The 22,377-nt window shown below is 44.5% G+C and overlaps 1 long non-coding RNA gene across 1 annotated transcript; it reads right to left on the bottom strand.

Annotated features, from left to right (window-relative positions):
• Positions 1 to 6,538: 6,538 nt before the first annotated feature.
• On the bottom strand, positions 6,539 to 22,040 carry LOC142592642 (uncharacterized). The gene is made up of 3 exons (XR_012830758.1): positions 21,849 to 22,040; positions 16,043 to 16,178; positions 6,539 to 8,240 (listed from the first exon to the last, which is right to left on the bottom strand). It is a non-coding gene; the product is annotated as an uncharacterized LOC142592642 (long non-coding RNA).
• Positions 22,041 to 22,377: the final 337 nt, after the last annotated feature.

The raw sequence follows: 22,377 nt of genomic DNA, 5'->3' as shown, positions 1-22,377 counted from the left end.
CACTGCCATGAGTTCGTCCAAATTGTGCCCACCGACTGTCTATCCGTGTGCCACTAGAAAGTAAAGAGCTCATTTCTCAATTGTCGCAACATTTCTTTTTAATTCAATCTTCAAGAAATTTGTTTACTTCTTTTCCTGGTCATTGTGGACTTGCACACATTGAAGTTTTGGATAGTTTGGCAAAAGCATTGCATAGTGGGCCTGTAGCGAGTTCTTTTTGTATTTAGCGCATTGCCCTTCTGACTGGACAAATTAAGTAACTGCATTACAAATATTTCACTTCCTTGGAATGTCTGTTCCATGTGCCTCATAACAGTACACGGTTGAATTTGGCACATATATATGCACCTTCATATGACCAAGTGTAGGTTTGTATTGCAATGGAAATAAGAACATGAGTGCTTCAATTGTCTTCATCACATTGCTGATGCCTTCAATGTGTGAAAATGGCTTGTAACAATATTGCTGCGTTTCATGTGAGGATATGGAATAGAATAACTTTCTTCTTTTATGCTGAAGGTATTCACCCATTTTGCCTGTTGGGCTTCAAATCTTGTAGAAAATGGTTTGAGCAGCCTGGGGTGTGCCTGAAGAGCAATGCTAGTTTGTGCATGATCATATTGTTGCTGCTGGGAAGATGACATCTTAGGCACATTTTTTTCATACAATTAACACAAATGTTTCCATCTTTCCCCTTGTGGCTCAATCGTAGTAGACCTGTTCGCTTTTCAGTTACTTTGTTGTTTATTTTTGTTACATATCAGTATTATGTACTATCAAGTTAGTGGGAATATAAAGCTATTTGATGTTGTATTCATGGGGAATCCTAGCCGATCCCTCATCATGGGTATGTGCCATATGTCACAGGCAACAGTCATTCTAGTCTCTCTTATTGTGGTAAAAGTATCCCAAAGCCTATTTTGTATGCTTGCGGATGAGTTGAGATTTACACATCAATGCCAGCTCACAAAGCATCTAATACGGCAATCAGCCAGCCACCTCCACAGATGGAGAATTCTGCAGTTTCCAATCATACTGTTTCTGTTGTCCTTGGCAGAGATGTTGATTGTGCACAGAGGGAATATATTGTAGGACAATAAAAATAACTTGTCATGACAAGGGCAATATATGGTAGAAATTATAGTAGACTATGACCAGCATTAGCGCAAGCCCTGCGGTATCTAAAAAATGAGTAAAGTGCTGGTTTTCATATGCTATAGCTGCTGTGTGCATTAAGCTCAAAACTCCCTTCTTGGCAACATAACCCAGGAATGCCCACTCCAAACACTCTTGCACATGCACTTTGACAGCATCTGCTTTGATCTGCCTAATTGCATATCAGTAAAGATGGGTCGAGTTCACTAAAGACTGACAATGCTGCATTCGTATGGAACCAAACTGTTCTCGAAAAGTTCTTGAAACCAGTCAAGCAGGTTTTTGAGAACTTTTAATCTGGCAAAATGACAAAATGAAAGTTATTTGAAATAAGTGATGCAATGCTAATGAGGTTTGGGCATGCATTTCAATGTGCTTGGCCTTCATCATCTCTAATCATAGTGAACCTGCCAAATTGGCAAGGATCTTGAATGAATTCTTCACTAAGCCCAACTATTTTGTTGCTGCCCTATATTGTCTCTATAGGAAGAGTGCACAACAAAAATCTTGTGGTTTCCTGTTATCATAACACCCTATAACTTCCTTAGATGTAGGGCCATTTGATATTCACCAATAAATACTTACACAGGATTTAGATGATGCCTTTAAAGATGTGTCCCTCATGCTTACATGTAAAGGAGCACTGACATTAAACTTTTGGACTGAACTTTTTTATATTAATCTGGTTCCAAATGGCAGCTTTTATGACCACACCATGCCACTGAAAGCTGCATGTGCTTTGAGCGATTCTTAATGTGTGCTAAAACTTGCTTCACTAAATAAATTTTCTTATGACTCTTCTCAAACATCTAAATTAAAATTAATTTAATTCTAGTGTTCTATAAGTCACAACCACGATACGATTAAGAGGCATGCCATAGTTGCGGACTCCGGCTTAACTTTAATCGCCTGAGGTGTTTAACATGCGCCCACTCCCCGGTGTGCACCAAGACAGAAAGGAAAGACCAATGTTGTGCTGCATAGTGGTCCTAACATGCTCAGTTTTCAATGACCTAATAATGGCATGGCTTACTCATGAACAACTGCAGCATGCATCATTTGTTTGTGACCTACCATGCAATGTTGTCACCAGATTATGGGGCCACACTGCCTTTGGCACGTTTAAATGTTGGCGTTAAGGATATATTTGTTGCGCATAGAAGGAATTCGACGTTTTGTAGTGTAGTTAACTGAATGACAGCTACACACGCATAAGAAAAAAATTGTGCCAGGACTACTTAAACTCTGCAGTGTTTGAGTTTGACCAATTCTTGCGATTTTGCACATTTCGGATGACTGAAGGTCATTCATTACAGTTATACCAGCTTTTGTACTTTTTAGACATGCTGTTTGCCCCAGTTTTATACAGTGATCATAGATAGCCACACCACACGATGTCGGTAGAAGAATTCAGAATTTTAGTAAAATGGGGTTGCTCCATGTTGAGGTGCACCAGCATGTCATAGTAAATAGAAGCCAGAAGCAGCAGCATTTTAAGGTATTCTGCCGCACCATGTAAAGTCACATTATTGTGCCCCCCCCCCCCACTCTCGCTGGCAAAACCTGCTGGTGAAGCATTGCAAGCAAGCTTTCGAGGTACGCTGCGCTCTTTCCAAAACAGCGTCCGAGGCAGCCATCTATTTTGCCTACAGGACGAAAAGTCCCTGGCCAGGAGTGCATCGAACATACGGAAATAGCTGTCAATCGTGCTGCTGAACTTCTAGAGATTTATAGTTTTGACCTCAGGTTGCAGAACACAGCAATGCTATAGCAAGCAGTGTGGTGAAAGCTGTTTCACGGCTCTACCACGGCATAGCCAGCACTGCATGCATATACTATACACAAGCATGAGGTTTTAGCAGCAATACTTAACAGTAAATTGTATTTGTACAACTTCACTCTGTCTTTAACACTGCCAGGCTTTAAAATACATGAGAAGAGGTCACGGTCTTTCATTTGATATGTTTATACAAAAAAAGTGTGTGCATGGAAGGGGTTTAGGCTTCTTTGTCAAGCCAAAATGCTTCCTGGCATGATAAAGTGAAGCCTTGTGCATTTCAGTCTGCAGTTGCTCACTGCACTTTCAAAAGTGCAATCAGCACAAAGAGCACAGGAAAACACACAAGCAATGGTTCAGCAATTTATTTGAAACAAATGCAACTTTGTTTTACAAAAAGACCACATTCCAAAAAGCAACCACATGCTATGCAGACAATACAGCCAACTTATGTTAATTGTACAGATGTTAACATATGCCCTGCCTTTATATGTGGAAATGTTTCAAGTCTCAAAGTGTGCCCCTACTTTGTAGCTTGTCCTTGGAACAATGAATGATTCAAACAAATGCTAAATTTAGCACCATTGCCACACTGATAGAAGAAAACTACATATTAAATCTTGGAGAACAGAAAAAGGTGTATAGTAAACTTCCAATAATCTGACTCCGGTTAATTTAATTTTTTCAGTTAATTCGAACCTGGCCAACGCCCATGCATTTCTATGGGATTAAACATTCATCATTTCGATCCTAAAACTGGCATTCGCCGGATAATGCGAACTTGACCAGACCCCAATAATGACCCCTTTTAGTGGCAGCGCATGTCTCAGTAGAGCTTAGGGGACAGTGAATGCATTAAACAAATGCCATCTCTCTGAAATGCCTATTTTTGACCCACCCAAGAAAGATTTTCAAGCAGTAACGGTAGCTGACAATGTCCGGTTGTGGTACTTACCTGATTCTAACGAACACTTTTTGTTTTCGAAGGACATTGAGACGAAAATTGCCTAGCTTTGCAATCGATTGCGAAACTAAAACCGTGGTTGTAGCATTCATATGCTTTACCACATATCATGGCTGTAATACGGCGAAGCTGGCTTTAGGAAATCGGCTGCCGTTCTAAAAAATGAGGTACGCATAGGTTTCTACTTTGGTTTGGAGTTAAGTCACTTCTGCTTTAGTTTTATACTGTGGACAAATAGAAATTTGATGCACATTCGTTTCAGAGGCGCGTTACTCAAGCACATATTGCCAAATGAATCAACGGTGCTTCAGCAGGTTTTTGCATCTTAATTCGACCCGTCAGTCTCGTGAGGGTAGAATTAATGGAAGTTGATTGTATAAATTGTGTGATGAAGCACCAAGAAAGTTACCTTGCTCAGGTAGTGAAAAAGCATGGAAAAAGTGCTTCACACAACATCCACTGATGTTCTGTTGCAGATGCAAGAGCTGCCTCCTTTATCTGGAACAGAATAAATACCTTTCGAAGGCAAAATAAAAAACAGAAAGAGAAGTCATCAACGCATTCCACATCCATCTTATTCAATCTTTACAGTGTTGCTACATCACCATTTGCTTAGCCTCCTATGCCAAAAAAAATTGTCGAAAATAAAATGACCTGATTCCCATGTTTTTCACCATCCAAGCAGTGTTTACTGCCAATTATTACTGCTTTCTGTAACCTCACTTGTAAATACTGTATTTTAACCTGTATGTTAACACTGAGCTATACGATAAGCTTAGTGAAAGTTAAAAAAGAATACTGGATGTTCATTTCTGTTTTTTTAGATATAAGAAGGGGTGCTTAAAAGCGAGCCACATTTGCAAAATGCTTGAATAAACAGCAACTACCCCGGTCATGCGCTAATTGTGGCCATGCTGTCCCTGCAAACTTCTTAATCTCATCCGCCCACCTAACTTTCTTCCGCCCCTGCTACGCTTCCCCTCTCTTGGAATCCAGTCCATAACCCTTAATGACCATTGGTTATCTTCCCTCCTCATTACATGCCCTGCCCATGCCCATTTTTCTTGATTTCAAGTAAGATATCATTAACTCGCATTATTCCCTCACCCCAATCTGCTCTCATCTTATCCCCTAACGTTACACCCATCATTCTTCTTTCCATAGCTCGATGTGTCGTCCTCAGTTTAAGTAGAACCCTTTTTGTAAGCCTCCAGGTTTCTGCCCCGTAGGTGAGTACTGGTAAGACACACCAGTTATACACTTTTCTCTTCAGGGATAATGGCAACCTGCTGTTCATGATCTGAGAATGCCTGCCAAACGCACCCCAGCCCATTCTTATCCTTCTGATTATTTCGGTCTCATGATCCGGACTCGCGGTCACTGCCTGCCCTAAGTAGATGTATTCCCTTACCACTTCCAGTGCCTCGCTACCTATCGTAAACTGCTGTTCTCTTCCGAGACTGTTAAAAATTACTTTAGTTTTCTGCAGATTAATTTTCAGACCTACCATTCTGCTTTGCCTCTCCGGGTAAGTGAGCATGCATTGCAATTGGTCCCCTGAGTTACTAAGCAAGGCAATATCATCAGCGAATCGCAAGTAACTAAGGTATTCTCCATTAACTCTTATCCCCAATTCTTCCCAATCCAGGTCTCTAAATACCTCCTGTAAACATGCTGTGAATAGCATAGGAGAGATTGTATCTCCCTGCCTGACGCCTTTCTTTATTGGGATTTTGTTGCTTTCTTTATGGAGGACTACGGTGGCTGTGGAGCCGCTGTATATATCTTTTAGTATTTTTACATATGGCTCGTCTACACCCCAATTCCATAATGCCTGCATGACTGCTGAGGTTTTGACTGAATCAAACACTTTCTTGTAATCAATGAAAGCTATGTATAAGGGGTGGCATTAAAATTAGATCTTTCGTCTCCTGCGATAGCTTACTGGTATCCTGTCTTACGAAGTTACAACCGACTTCTACTGCACACTCCTTAATGATGCCCATAAGATTTTCGTTCATTGCTTCAACACTAAGGTTCTCTTCCCGAGTTAAAGCCCTATACCTCTTCTGTAGCTTGATCCGAAATTCCTCTATTTTCCCTCTTACCGCTAACTCATTGATCGGCTTCTTATGTACCAGTTTTTTCCATTCCCTCCTCAAGTCTAGGCTAATTCGAGATCTTACCATCCTATGGTCACTGCAGTGCACCTCGCCGAGCACGTACACATCTTGTATGATGCCAGGGTTAGCACAGGGTATGAGGTCTATTTCATTTTTAGTCTCGCCATTAGGGCTCCTCCACGTCCACTTTCGGTTATCCCGCTTGCTGAAGAAGGTATTCATTGTCCGCAAATTATTCCGTTCTGCAAACTCTACTAATCACTCTCCCCTACTATTCCTAGAACCTTTGCCATATTCCCCCACTGACTTTTCTCCAGCCTGCTTCTTGCCTACCCTGGCATTGAAGTCGCCCATCAGTATAGTGTATTTTGTTTTTACTTTACCTATCGCCAATTCAACGTCTTCATAGAAGCTTTCGACTTCCTGGTTATCATGACTAGATGTAGGGGCGTAGACCTGCATGACCTTCAATTTGTACCTCTTATTAAGTTTCACAGCAAGACCGGCCACCATCTCGTCAATGCTACACAATTCCTGTATGTTACCAGCTATATCCTTATTAAACAGGAATCCGACTCCTAGTTCTCGTCTCTCCGCTAAGCCCTGGTGGCACAGCATGTGCCCGCTTTTTAGCACTGTATATGCTTCATTTGTCCTCCCAACCTCACTGAGCTCTATTATATCCCATTTAATGCCCGCTAATTCCTCCAATAGCACTGTTAGACTCTCCTCACTAGAAAACGTTCTAGCATTAAACATTGCCAGGTTCAGATTCCAATGGCGGCCTGTCCAGATCCAGAGACTCTTAGCACGCTCTGCTGCATCACAGGTCTGACCGCTGCAATGGTCAGTTGCTTTGTAGCTGCTGGGGACTATTGTTCTATTCATATAGAAGGTTGTGGCCAAGTACTGCACCAAGATGGGCAATCCTGCTCTGGTGAGGGAGTGCATTACCGGTTCTGGTCACCGGGGTCAGGCCACCAGGCCTGTTTATACAGCTGTATCAACATGTGGATTTTTTTTATCCACCAGTGGAAAATTGCATGGCACCGGGATTTGAACCACAGTCCTTTTGCACGTGAGGCAGATGCTCTACCTCTACGCTATCGCATCAGGGCGCATGTAGTAAGTAATTATACAGAAAGCGTTTTATTTACTGTAATTGGAGGTTTGGAGTACATTAGTTCGACCACTCAAGGAGTGGGAATGGTTCAACTGTCAGAACTCCGACAAAAGGACTGGGATCACATAAACCACAACTCTGAAGGAATGAAGTGGTAATAGAATGGAGCGCCCCCACTCTGCAATTCTGCACCATGCCAATATATCCTGTTCTTGGGCAATGCCAGTGCAGCTCTAGAACCACAAAGACGACCGCACTACCAGGGCGAAACACATCGAAGGCCCGTCAGCTGCTGCATGAGCACGTGCTGCCAACGAGCAATCCTGCACAACACACACACACATGCAGTGCACAGACTGGTACCCTACATAGGGGCTAGGACTCGCGAAAACTATAGCGTTCTCCACAAATGTGACGAGTACCAGGCCGCCGAACTCCTTGCCCTGTGCACGTTGCTGTCTATCTTCATGAGCCTAGATCCTGATGCAACCACTGGTGCCACGCTGCTATTTTCAAAGGCCACTACTAGGTGAAGCGCCAGGGACCGCCCAGGCCAGGGGACATCGGCTTGGTCCGATACACAAACGACAGTAAACTTCGAATTGACAGGACTACGAATTGGATTAGTAAATTCTTAACTAACCGGTACCAATTTGTAACTACTAATTAACTTTCTTCTCTGCGATTGCTAGTAAGATCTGGTGTGCCACAAAGCTCTGTATTGGGACCAATTTTATTCCACCACAAACATGGCTCCACACAATAGTTTTGTTTGAAAACATATGTGAGTGCATATGCTTGTATTGGACAGCGAGAATAATTAAGAGTCAGTAAGCAATGTCAAATACATGCAATCTGGCTTACAAAACAAAAGGAACTGGTCACTATTTAGTAATAGTTTTCCGTTAAAAGACTTCACCCTTGAAAAGTTCCTCATTCTACAAAGGTTTATATAGTGAAATATAGAAATATTTGGGCGCATTTGAGTTATCACCTGGCCCAAGGAACTTCTAGTGGCAGCCTGTCTCGATCTCGCAATTCCTGGCACTGCCCAATATACAGCATGCCTGACTGCTGCAGTGGTCAAGTGCTCTGCAGCTGTAGGAAACCGAGGGATAAGAGTTGATTGCACAATTTATGGCATTTCCAAATTTTTAACTTAGTACCATCTCTATACTATGTCGACACTATGCCACTAGACCATTGCTCTGCTGCAGTCATCATAATATTAATTACTCATCGTATACACAAGCTATACAACTGTTTGGGCAAAATTTTAAACTGCGCGAGGAAGACAGGACGTGAACTGAAACATAGACACACACAAAGCACAGGCTTCCAACTGGTTTTATTTTGTGAAAGCAAAGAATATATAAGGTACTTCAATATAGCAAAACAAGGAGCAATTGCAAATAATTTGTGCACAAAGTATTGACGAAAAATATCAAGGCCATGTCTGCATTAAGAGTGCAGGAGAGTCTTAATGTGCCCATCTAAGACTTTAATTCTTTCCTTGAGAATCTCCTCTTGCAGTGCAGGAGCTGCGACAGCAAAAGCTGCCTGCCTTATGAGGAACAGAATAAATTCCTTTCGAAGGCAAACTGAAGAACAGAAAGAGAAGTCATCAAGGCATTCCACATTGCTAAAAGGTGTGACAACTAAGTTAGCTCACCCTCTTGATCCCTATCAAGGAAAGAAATAGAATTCTTAGATGGGCACATTGGGACTCTACTGCGCTCTTAATGCACAGGTGGCCTTGCTATTTTTTGTCACTGCCTCGTGCACAATTTCTTTGCGAATGTTCTTTGTTTTGCCATTTTGAAGAACCTTATAAACTCTCTGCCTTCACCAAACAAAGCCAGTCGGAAGTCTACACTTTGTGCATGCATCTATGTTTTTGCTCATGTCCTGTCTTCCTCGCAGAGTTTAAAATTTTGCTGAAGCTACGAGCAGACTAGCCCAAAACATGCCTTACTTCAGTGTACAGCTGGGCTTGTTGGTAAAGCTACACAATGCAGCTCAAGTGTGTTTCTGCTCTTCCGTGCTCTCATAATGTGGCTCAGCCTTGAGTGCATGTGTAGTTTCAATACTGGCTACTATATTTTAACGACTAATATAATTTCAATCTTCAACTTCCAGCCAGACAGAGTACCTCATACTACATTCTGAACATTGCTGCAGTGTAGCAGGATTTCTGTCTAATGCATTGGCCTCTACCACCAAATGCATCAGAAATTAAAAAAAATTATGTAGATTCCAAGCACAGTGGGGATTCATGTTACAGGAGGCATACTGCAGGTAAATGGCTACATAGTGTTGGTTCGGGTTCTTCCAAACATTGCAGTGTTGACCAATGTGTTTGTGTATGGTGAGTGATTGCATATATATTATGACACAAGCTTTGTGAGGAGAGTACGAATGCAAAGGCATGGTTTCTTTGCCTCTTTCCTAACACTTTGTGGCGGCTGCAGTTTTGACAAGTGGAAAACTTGGCTTATGCAGTATGCGCAAATGGGTTTGAGACTTTTAAGACCAATTTCCTTGAGGCAAAGTTTAGCATGGAGCCAGTTTTGTCACAAGGAAGTTATTCCTACTCACACATGCCTGTTTTTTTTTTCATTTAGTTTCAGGTCCACCTAAATTATTGCCGTCATGACAGCCGTCACATTTAATATGGTAGCATCAATCTTTGTATTAATCATTCGATTATTGAAATCTAAAAGTTTGCAGCAGTGTAAAAGGACAGGAGGACAAGAGGAGAGAGGAGAAGAGAGGTTGCAGTGTAACAGAAATAGGCAAGCACTAATTGAGCGACAAGACCACTGGGCACAGGAAAAGCAGATTTAGCTGAAACACAGCAGCCTGTAAGGAAGAGACGGAACATAATTCTTTGTGAAGCTTAGTCTGCATCACAGTTTTATATACCATCGGAGATCATGAACATGCCAGAGGCAAAGCATACTGTTACGGGGATGTTGGGAGTATAGAAAGACTGTATTTACAATATATATTGTCACGTGGTAGTGACGGTTGAGAAGGCAGCAAAACTATGATTGACGAAACAAGCGTTTTATTGGGCGAACTTGTGCCCTCAAAAGAGGCTACACTCAAAGAAGGATGGTAGCGGCGAACACGATCGGCGGTCGTCGAAAATCTGATGAGCGGGTCAAGCGCGTCGGCTTTTATACATCTGTCGTCGAATGTTCCGGAGCAGTCACTGGGACCTGCGTGCCTTCCACAATGTTCCACATTATTCGCGTCGCGCACACATGCAATCAGATAACACAAGTTGCGGTAAAAGACAGTGGACGGAACCATCGATAACATTCCAGAAACTTCTTTTACATGCAGGCGCGTCCTGTGCTGTGGGATAACATTTGTTAGGCGGCGAGAAGTGGTCGCCCAATAAAGATAAAGAAGTACACGTGTCAATATACAAGATGAGGCAGAGTAGTTAAGATGGCTGACCACCAACAGCACGCAGCAGGGAGCGTGCTGCGGTCTTCTTCCTCTCTTTTTTCATCCTTCCGTAACAGGACCCCCAGGTGGTGAAGCGCCGTCTCGGCTCATGGTAGGCAAAGAATCGTGAACGAAGTATGGCTTCAGCCGCGAAACATGCACGACGTCAACAGGCGTCAGACTTGAGGATGCATCAAACTGAAGTGGCGAAATCTCATAATTTATGTCGTTAACTTGACTTAGGACTTCATAAGGCCCTGTGTAGTGAGACAGAAGCTTCTGGGAGAGGCCAACCCGACGACATGGTGACCAAAGGAGCATCCAAGCACCTGGTGCGAACTTAACATCGCGATGGCATCAGTCATAACTCTTTTGGTATATGCTGCGGGGCTAATAAACGAGATCGGGTGACTTGACATGCCCTGTGAGCGCGATCAATTACTTCATGAGCATGGTCAGTTGCAACACGTGGCACAGAAGGGATTATGATGTCAAAGGGCAAAGTGGGGTTGCAACCATACAAATGATAAAAGGGTGAATATCCTGCAGTGTCACGTCGGGACAAGTATACACAAACGGCACGTAGGCCAGCGTGGTGTCCCAGTCGCGGTGATCGTTGGAGACCTACATCGACAGCATCTCTGTGATTGTTCGTTTAAGACATTCCATAAGACCGTTTGTTTGTGGGTGGTAGGCGGTGGACAGCTTGTGCTCAGTGGCACAAGAGCGGACGAGGTCGTCGACAACTAAAGACCAGAATGAGCAGCTGCGGTCTGTAATAACTGTCGAGGTGCACCATGGTGGAGAATGACGTCGTCGAGGAGAATATTGACAACGTCTGTTGCACAACTAGTCGGCAACGCCTTTGTTATCGCATAGCGTGTCATGCAATCAGTAGCGATGGCAATCGACTTGTTAGCTCTAGTCGTCGTCGGAAAAGTGCCAGGTAAGTCAAGGCCTAAGCGAGAGAACGGTTCACAGGGAACTTCAACTGGATGGAGTCATCCGACAGGTGGTAGGGGAGGTTTCTTCCGGCACTGACACAATTCGCAAGTTGCGACATAACAGTGCAAAAAGCAGTAGAGACCTGGCCAAAAGAACCGGCGTTGTACATGATCATATGTATGCAAAACTACAAGGTGTCCCACCGTCGGTGCATCGTGAAGTTGTTCAAAAGCAACAGATTGCAGATGACGAGGACGGCCAAGGAGCAACTCAGGGCCATCAGCATTCATATTGCGGTGGTAGAGGATGCCGTTACGCGGCAAGAACATGCGGCATGTGCCGTCAGTGCTGTCAGAGTGATTGCACTCCGGCAATGATGGACTGTGAGGACTCGTCGCGTTGTTGTTCGGTGCGCATGTCAGTCATGTCAGTGAAAGCCATCACGCAGGTCACCGGATCATGCACAGAAGGATCAAGTGGATCCACGGGGTAACGAGAGGCAGTTAGTGTCCTTGTGGAGGCATCCAGTCTTGTAATTGCCAATAAATGAAAATTCCTGGAGCCACGAAGCCCAGCCACCAAGCCGTCCTGTCGGGTCCCGGAGGGAAGACAGCCGGCAGAGTGCGTGGTGGTCTGTAACGACCGAAAATTTACGGCCGTACAAATATGGCCGGAACTTGACGACAGTCCAAACTAAAGCGAAGCACTCCCACTCGGTGATGGGGTAATTTCTCTCGGCAGGTGACAGCAGGCGGCTGGCGTAAGCTATCACGCACTCCGTACCATTCTGTTGTTAATCGAGAACAACGCCGATGCCATGGCCGCTTGCGCCAGTGTGGACTTCGGTCGGTGCAGATGGATCAAAGTGGGCAAGTATGGGAAGGGTGGTCAGAAACCTGATGAGAGCGGCAAACGCATGAGCCTGCTTTGGGCCCCATGAGAATGGCGTGTTCTTCTTTTTGATCTGTCAAAGGCCGAGCAATGTTGGCAAGGTTTTTGATGAAACGATAAAAGTAAGAACACAGGCCGAAGAAGCAGAATGTGGCACAGGGAAACTGCGTATGGCACGAACTTTTTCCGAATCTGGTTGGACACCGGATGCGTCAATGAGGTGCCCCAACACGGTAATCTGATGGCGCCCAAATTGACACTTCGTGGAGTTGGAGGCCAGCTTTTCAGAAGACCGCAATAATGGCAGTGAGTTGGGTAAGGCAGCTGCCCAACATGGGAGAAAAAACAGCTTCGTCAAGGTAACAAAGACAGGTGGTCCATTTGTAGCATCGCAGAAGAGAGTCCATCACAAGTTAAAATGTTGCACGAGCATTGCATAGGCAAAAGGGCATGACTTTGAAATGATATAAGCCATCCGGTGTGATGAAGGCTGTCTTCTCCAACCATTTCATCAACTGAAATCTGCCAGTAGCTGGATCAAAGATCGATGGGCGATAAGTATTTAGCTCAGTGCAAGCGGTCCAAGGCATCATCGATGCATGGTAGTGGGTAGACGTCTTTTCGCGTGATCTCATTTAAGTGGCAATAATTGACGAAAATGTGCCAGGCACCATCTTTCTTTTTTCACACGGACGACAGGCGTAGGGCTGGCTGATGGCTCGATGACCCCTTTGCGGAGCGTTTTGCCCGCCTCTGATTGGATGGCTCGACGTTCAGCATGCGATGCAGGATACGGACGCTGACAAATAGGATTTGTGTCTCCAGTGTTTATATGATAGTGAACAACAGATGTTCATCCTAAAGGCCTGTTGCCGAAATCAAAGATTCCACTGTACGATTCAAGCAGGAGACGTATGTCCCTGGCCTGTGCAGAGGTGAGGTTAAGTGTGTGTGCATAGACAGGGGATTTGCTGCAGCATTAGGCAATGCAGCACCACCTCTGAGGGCTGCATTTCTTAGTTTTACGAACAGATGCGGCCAAACGCCACAGGGGACGAAAGGCGACGTGGCTGTGGCGAACGCGAAGATGGGCGACGTGTTTGCGGTGAACGAGACTGGTGTCCGTGCGGCGATGGTGAGTGACTGTACCACATGTTCCTAGCAGAGTTGCCGCTGTTAGATTCGGCAGTGGGCATAACATTGCAGGCATTTTCATCAAAACGGCTCAGGTTGGTTGGCATGCGAAGTGTTAAGGGCCACGAGTTGTGAAAGTATTGGCGACATGACCAATGTGCCAGCGGGTGAAACATATCGGCTGGTCGTCCGCAATTCTCTACTCAGTCGGGCTGCGATAACACGGAGAGAAGCGTCGGGGTGGAACAAAAAAGTAGAAGGGCGTTTGTTAGCTCTGGGATTGGCAACAGCACAGACAGAACGTAAGCCAATGTTTTCCTGGTGAATGATGGCTTGTAAGAAGGGGACTGAAAATGTTGTAGCATCAGGGATAGGCGAACAGAAATGCAGGCGCCATCGCATCCAGTTCACGTCAACGATTCGCACCACATCCTCCGATGGCAACGCAGGCTGCTGTGTGGGTTGATCTTCACACGTTGGCGTTGCAGCAGTAGTGGGAAGTCTGGCGAATGGTCGCAAGACGCATCGGCTTTTGGCGTGCTGGAATTGTCGGCACTCTTTAATGATAACATCAACTGTAGAGCAGCTTTTGCACATGAGCAGATTAAAGGCGTCGTCAGCAACCCTTAAGCACATGGCCGACCTTCTCAGCTTCTGTCATGTCGTGATCGGGTTTGCTTTACGACAAAGTGCCAGCATGTCTTGGATGTACAAGAGATAGGACTCCGTGGGGGATTGGGCACAGGAGGCCTGTTCCTGTTGTGCGTCAATTTTACGGCCGGCTGGTTTGCCAAACAACTCTGTCAACTTCTCTTTGCATTGGTTCCAGCTGGTTAGCTCCTCTTCGTGGTTTTCATACCACACATTTGCCGTGCCTCTCAGGTAGAACAACAGGTTAACTAGCACACGCGTGAGGTCCCATCTGTTGATTCCACTCCCACGTTCGTACATAGCCACCCACTTTTCAACATCGGTGCCATTGGTCCCACAGAAAGTTCCAGGATCCTTGGGTTGCGCAACCACAACCTTGGCTATGCCCGATGACAAGGTACAGCAAGATGCTACTTTACCCCCAGATGTCACCTCTTATGACATTTCAAGGCAGCGAGACTGAGACTGCACTGTATTCAGCAGCACTGACAACCATGATGTAGAGGATTGACTTTCCCCCTATGTACAACACATCAGCAGAATAAGAACAAGGAAATGCACCAAACAGGTGCATGGCACTAAACTGGACTCACTACCTGCTGTATGCAAGAGAGAATGAGGAAGAATGAGCTTCCCGTTACTCCTGAGCACCTACCTACAACTGCTTTTATGGGCACAGCATTGAAGCTGCAATTGAGGTAATGCCTAACACCACATGAAATACAAAGCACACTACGTCAACACAGAGAAACCAAAACAATTGCATACACTTCTCACTGAAATAGACACAACACCTGCTTTGTTGCATCTGAGCTGAAACGGGTGAATCCCAAACTCTGTGTCACATAACATCTGAAAAAATTAGCTGCTACGAGAGAACCAATGAGATTAATCTGGCGCACTATGCATGCGCATCTTTAGCCTAATGGGTAAAGAATTGGGCCGCTGCACTAAGGACCCAGATTAACAACCCACCATCAGGCACATTACTAACTATTATTGAGCCTATCTGACTGGATGTATGAAGAAGCCAGGAGACAGCTCATGATAATGCTTTGCATAAGAGACAACGAAGCTGAACCCACGTTTTCTGCCTTGTGCTTGCAATACTCTACCAAGTGAGCTTCAACGGCAGTTGTCCCAATGTCAATTTTCTTGGATAGCTGCGCATATGTACTAAGCATAGCCGTGGGAGTGCTAGGCAGCAGTACTCACAGTTATGATGGCAGACGTGTAGTATCCTTTAAAACACCAACATATCAAAGCACATGATCTTAGAAGCTGACAACTCGCTAATAAACACTCGTTTTCTACCATGAGGCCCCAAGGCACCCGAAATCAAAACATTCGTATCTTATGAGCGAGAAAAATCAGGGGAATCATGCAGCTCAATTTTTTGTTTATAACAAGCATGTGATGTCAACAGACAATGGAGCAACAGTGACTACATAGAAAAATGGTTTAGAGCTGACGACAATCATTGGCAGCTCACACTATAATGCTTTCTCTACAATTTATTGTCTCAAGACATCTGGCAGCAAATCCTCTGGATTCTTCTTCTACTATGTCTCTTGCAACTGAAATTTTAAATGTGTGTAACACTTCATGGCAACTTAGAACACTTAAATGGTTAAGCATCTCCATATCTTAAATTTGTGGACTAGCTTTGTCTCCTTTCTAGAACAATAACTCTCTGGTGTCATACATCACTCAAACCAACTAATTCTCACTCAAACCACTACTTATTAAATCTACCTTTAGATGAGCAGTACCTGCATTAGACGCAGCTGCATACACTTTTAGCAAATGGATATACATACCACGCTCAGACTGAGCAAACCAAACAAACCAACAGCAACCAGTGCTTGTGTCCATTTGTCTTCAACAAGGCAGAGACAGGCCAGGTCTCGATAAACACAACAAATATAAGGTGCAGGCAGAGGAAATAAGCAGAAGCTGTAAAGACAGCAGCAAAGTGAAACAAATTAGACAAGCTTGCATACAGTCAGCGATCTGGGCCGAGGACAATGCACAACGTTACTGCCACAATTAGAAGCAAATGCTCCTCATGTAACAAGAAAAAACACGTTTTAGCCGTAAACAGCACGACTACGCGGAGTTGGTTGATATTCTATAAACAGCACATACAACAATTAAAGCAGACACATTACTTGTGTCATCTGTCTCCTTGCTGTTTCTACAATATCGGTCACGGTTGCAAAGCTACGCACATGATCTATGAACGAAAGCAACGGACGTGCATATAAAGCTTGGTGAGCCGATTCATACTAATATATATATGTTTAATTTTGAAAGTTCCCGAAAAGTGATAGTAGCAGCAGCAGTAAAGTGGTTTCGTTTACCAGCTCGCTCACAACGTACGCATTGTATGATTTAACTCCACGGCTCGCAAAGGAGCTACTAAGAAGCTTTAAGTGAAGGAAATACGCTTTCGTTATCTCACTGCAACGAATGATAAGCCTCTGACGCCCATACCGCGGTCAGCAGTGAGAAAGGTAATTAAATGCAGCAATGCGCTGCATGGGTAAATAAGAAGGGCATAGCGTAGTCATCCTATAGAGATGGAGGAAAATAGACTTAAGAACGCGATAAACATTATAGGACGACATCCACGCTAGTTGAGTGCATGCATTTCTGGCGCGTGGAAGATGTCGCTGTTTTTTTTTTTTTTTACATCGGTGCAACGCGTAGGAACTGCAGTGTTGAAGGCACGAACGAATAAATTATACTGCGATCACTGCGGGACCTGCGACAACCGTTTCGTGTTCCTTCGAATTTCGAGATTTTGAGTGGGCACGGAGGAGCAGCCAAAATGCGCTCGCCGCTCAATGTCTCCTTCTTCTATGTGCAGATTTTCTTCTTTGGCGGATCGCTAGGCTCGGTACCACAAGCTGCTGATTACCAGATATCGTCAGCACGAGTGCTTCCATCTTCGACATCAGCCGAGCAGTGTGGGTTCTGCTATCGTCATCGCCATGAGACCGGCCACGCCTCCCTCTTCAACACGTCACACGCAACGTCACAACGGTGCCACTACTTAAAGGACTGGCACGGCATAGCCGCCTTCAGTGGGCACGGAGGAGCAGCCAAAATGCGCTCGCCGCTCAATGTCTCCTTCTTCTATGTGCAGATTTTCTTCTTTGGCGGATCGCTAGGCTCGGTACCACAAGCTGCTGATTACCAGATATCGTCAGCACGAGTGCTTCCATCTTCGACATCAGCCGAGCAGTGTGGGTTCTGCTATCGTCATCGCCATGAATCCGGCCACGCCTCCCTCTTCAACACGTCACACGCAACGTCACAACGGTGCCACTACTTAAAGGACTGGCACGGCCTAGCCGCCTTCAGTGGGCACGGAGGAGCAGCCAAAATGCGCTCGCCGCTCAATGTCTCCTTCTTCTATGTGCAGATTTTCTTCTTTGGCGGATCGCTAGGCTCGGTACCACAAGCTGCTGATTACCAGATATCGTCAGCACGAGTGCTTCCATCTTCGACATCAGCCGAGCAGTGTGGGTTCTGCTATCGTCATCGCCATGAGACCGGCCACGCCTCCCTCTTCAACACGTCACACGCAACGTCACAACGGTGCCACTACTTAAAGGACTGGCACGGCCTAGCCGCCTTCAGTGGGCACGGAGGAGCAGCCAAAATGCGCTCGCCGCTCAATGTCTCCTTCTTCTATGTGCAGGTTAGTGGCAGTCCGTCACTGCATTGCAAGCGTTCAAATAACGTCTTTTTGCTGCTCCTGCCGTGCCCGAGTGTGTTATATACCATTTTTTGTGATTGTGTGCACGTTTCTAAACTGCTCGTTCTCTGCGGGGATGTAGAGATGAATCCTGGGCCTGATGATGCAACTAGCCCAGTCCTTGCTGCCATTGCTGCTTTATCCGCTTTAGCTGAGTCCCGTCATGAAGACGTAATGCGTTCCTTTTCAGAACTTAAAGCAACCCAAGAAGCCCTCACTCATAAAGTGTCGGACCTGTCAACCAGATTGCTAACCCTTGAAACAGTTGTGGAAACACTTCAATCTTCCACGCCTCCCACGGACATATCCAAAATAGTTACTACCGCCATTAGTACCGAAAACTCTGAATTAAAATCAAGACTTGACGACTTGGAGGATCGATCCCGGAGGGACAACCTTTTGTTCTATGGGGTTGTTGATAACGCTTCGGAAACATGGGCACAAACTGAAATCCTCGTGCGCGATCTTATTAAAAACCATCTAAAATTAGACATATCTGATGAAGCAATTGCTAGGGCACATCGTCTTGGCTCTTTTGTGGTCGGCAAGACTCGCCCCATTATTATCAAGGTTTCATCATTCAAAACAAGAGAAAAGATCCTGTCAATGAAAGGCCTACTAAAGGCCACAAAAGTATCGGTGGGAGAAGATTTCTGCAGGGCTACACGCCAATCTCGAAAGAAACTAATAGAATTCGGAAAAGCTAGCGGGCTATCATTTTCTTTGCGGACAAATAAATTAGTCGTGAACAAGAAAACCTATGTGTATTCTTCTGTCACCGATACTATCTGCGAACTTCATTCTTCTGATTTCGCCGCTGAAGTAAATAACGATGACACAGGTCCTATAAATCCTTCCTCTCATTCTGCATAGCTATCTTCGAGTCGACCTTGTCAAAATAGCGTGTCTGTTCTTTTCACTAATGTGCGTAGCGTTTCCAACAAGCGAACAGCTTTATCTTCAACTATCGATTCTTGCTCCGCTGACGTCATTGTCCTTACTGAAACTTGGCTTTCCGCGAAAATAAAGAACAGTGAAATATTCGACTGCGAAAGTGCTTACAACATCTACAGGTGTGACCGCGATATCCGGTCAGGAGGGGGCGTTTTGATTGCCATCAAAGATAACCTAAATTCATCTGTTATTGACATTACATCACCCCTAGAATTAGTCTGTGTGCGCGTGAGCATTTCAGACCGTCCCTTTATATTCTGTGCATGTTATAGACCACCAAATTCATCCTCTACATTTTCTGCAGATTTCCATGATGTCCTTAACAAATTGATTGTTAGGTTTCCCAACTCTCCGTTACATATTTTGGGGGACTTTAATTTTCCAGATATAATATGGGAGACTGACTGTGTTGATTTTAAACGTACTTCAGCCGAGTCCATTGAATTCTTAAATTAGTGCTTTGACTACAACTTAACACAGCTGGTCCACAAACCAACCCGAGTCACTCCAACATCTTCTAACACACTTGACCTAGTGCTGTCTACTACCCCCGACCTAGTTTCCTCCTTAACTTATCTTCCTGGGATAAGTGATCATTCATTGCTGCAGTTTGATTTAAAAACACGCTTTTCTTACACAAAGAAGGTTAAGACAATTCGCGATTATTCCAAAGCTGATATTCCCGCAATTACGCAAGAAATGGAGCATATTATGGATGCAGTGATGCCCGATTTCGACCAACGAACACTTGAAGAAAACTGGACCCTTTATAAATGCAAACTATTATTCCTAATTCGAAAATATGTTCCACAACGAAAAGTACACTGTAATCCCCAGTCGCCTTGGTTTACCGCCGCCTTGCGCCGTCTTCGGAACAAGAAAAAACGGTTATTTCGTTCCGCAAAAAACTCTAACAACCCGATTCGTTGGTCCGAATATCACCGCATCAACGATGAATATTGTAGCGCTATTTCCCAAGCTAAGCAAACCTTTTTCAACATTACATTACCATCATACTTACATGTCAATCCACGTAAATTCTGGAATGTTGTTCGTGGTAATACACCAGCCGCAATACAATTGACCCAGTCTAACACCCCTGCTCAAAGTGATCAGTGTTGCACAATTTTTAATAATATCTTTGCTTCCTTTTTTCATGACGCTGTACCTATGCTTTTGCCACCTCCAACGACAGTTCATGATACACCAATGGATTCAATTCTTATAGATTGGGTGGGCATTAGAAAACTAATCGCTAATTTGAAAATATCTTCGTCGGTGGGTTCAGATGAAATTAATTCAAAAATACTAAAGTGTACTGAACTGTATTCATCAATTATTCTTTCTAGGATATTCCAACAATCATTACACTGCTCATCACTACCAAGCGACTGGAAGGTGGTTCCTGTTCACAAATCAGGTAACACACATTCTCCCGAAAACTACCGTCCCATATCACTAACCAGCATTCCCTGTAAGATTCTGGAGCACATAATATATTCCCACATAGTTGATTTTCTTGAGACGAACTCTTTTTTTAACAACAGTCAGCATGGCTTTAGGAAATCCTTCTCCTGCGAAACGCAACTAGCTTGCTTTACTAACGACCTCTTTTCTAACACCGACTTAGGATTTGACACTGATTGCATCTTTATCGATTTTGCTAAAGCCTTCGATACCGTATCCCATAACCTACTAATCTATAAACTTAGTCTTCTTAACATTGACCCGCTAGTACTGGACTGGATTAAAAACTTTCTTGTTGATAGAACACAATACGTAATCGCTAACAATTCGTCGTCTGCGCCCCTCGCGGTAACGTCAGGCGTGCCGCAAGGGTCGGTCCTCGGTCCTCTACTTTTTCTAATCTATATTAATGATCTTGCTTCCTGTGTGAAATTTTCAACTATTAGACTTTTTGCTGATGACTGCGTTATATATCATAAAATTACTGACCTCAATGATTCTCGTAAACTCCAAGATGACATTAATAACGTTCTGTTATGGTGTAACAAGTGGTCTATGAAGCTTAACTTAAGCAAATGTAAATGCATGCGGGTATCACAGCGTACTAATACTACTAATCTGCATACATATTTCCTGAATAATAGCCCTCTCCCAGTTGTCTCGTCGTACAAATACCTTGGACTAAACATCACCAGCAACCTTTCCTGGCACATGCATGTCAACATTATATGTAGCAATGCCAATCCCATGTTGGGCTATTTGCGCCGAAACTTCTCATCCGCACCATCTTCACTGAAACTAATTCTCTACAAAACATTAGTTCGCTCCAAACTAGAATACGCATGCGCCATTTGGGACCCGGCTAACATTACACTCATAAACAGCATAGAAGCCATTCAAAATCGTGCAGCGCGTTTCATCTTATCAAACTACTCCCGACATGCTAGCGTTACCTCAATGAAGACAACACTTAACTTGCCAGAACTTTCTTTCCGTCGTAGATGCTTCCGCCTTTCGCTATTCCATAAAAATCTACCACCACAACCCTTTGTTGAAAGAACAGCTTATCACCCAACCGTCATACATATCATCTCGCTCTGACCATAGTTTCAAAGTTGGTGTGCCGTCTTCACGTACTAAACTTTGTAGTAATGCATTCATCCCTAGCACAAGCAAAGATTGGAACCACCTTCCCGCCACCGTTGCAGCTATCCTGGATACCGACACCTTCAAAACCAGCATTCATGAAACGCCACGTTGAATCTGTCTTTGTCTATTGCACAAATGTTTTGTTATGTTCACCCACTCCTTTCTGTAATGCCTTCGGGCCCTGAAAGTATCTTAAATAAATAAATCAATCAATCACATCGACCACAGCTCGAATGCGCAACCGGCTTTTTACGTGTCACCAAGAGAACGGGTAATCGCACAACACTTACCGTTGCTCCAAGTACGTCGCGGTAGCACCAGCAGCTGGGCAACAAATGTCATCAAACCCTGACCCACCGCTGTTTCCGCAACTTGAAGCTTCTAAGCATTCGCTAAAAACTAAAAGCGGACCACATCCATACGTACGCGCGCGAACGAGACGCAAGCCATGCCGTCTGAGTTCGAGAGTAGTTATTTCATAAAAGCAAAAACAAACAATAATGTGACGTCAAATCCGGTAAAGTCAACTTGTCCTCCTTTCTCACCTTCTCTCACCTAATGCATGCGCAGCGACCACGGAGCCCTCGGGGGCGCTGTGTAACTGAGCGGATCAGGACCTGAACATCGCCCCCGAGGGCTCCGTGGTCGCTGCGCATGCGTTAGCTGAGAGAAGGTGAGAAAGGAGGACAAGTTGACTTTACCGGATGTGACGTCACATTGTTGTTTGTTTTTGCTTTTATGAAATAACTACTCTCGAACTCAGACGGCATGGCTCGCGTCTCGTTCGCGCGCGTACGTATAGATGTGGTCCGCTTTTAG

This window comes from Dermacentor variabilis, chromosome 9 (genome assembly GCF_050947875.1).
Source record: "Dermacentor variabilis isolate Ectoservices chromosome 9, ASM5094787v1, whole genome shotgun sequence".
Lineage (NCBI taxonomy): Eukaryota > Metazoa > Arthropoda > Arachnida > Ixodida > Ixodidae > Dermacentor > Dermacentor variabilis.
Note: the sequence above shows the minus strand (reverse complement) of the source record. Positions and strands in the feature narration are given on the sequence as shown.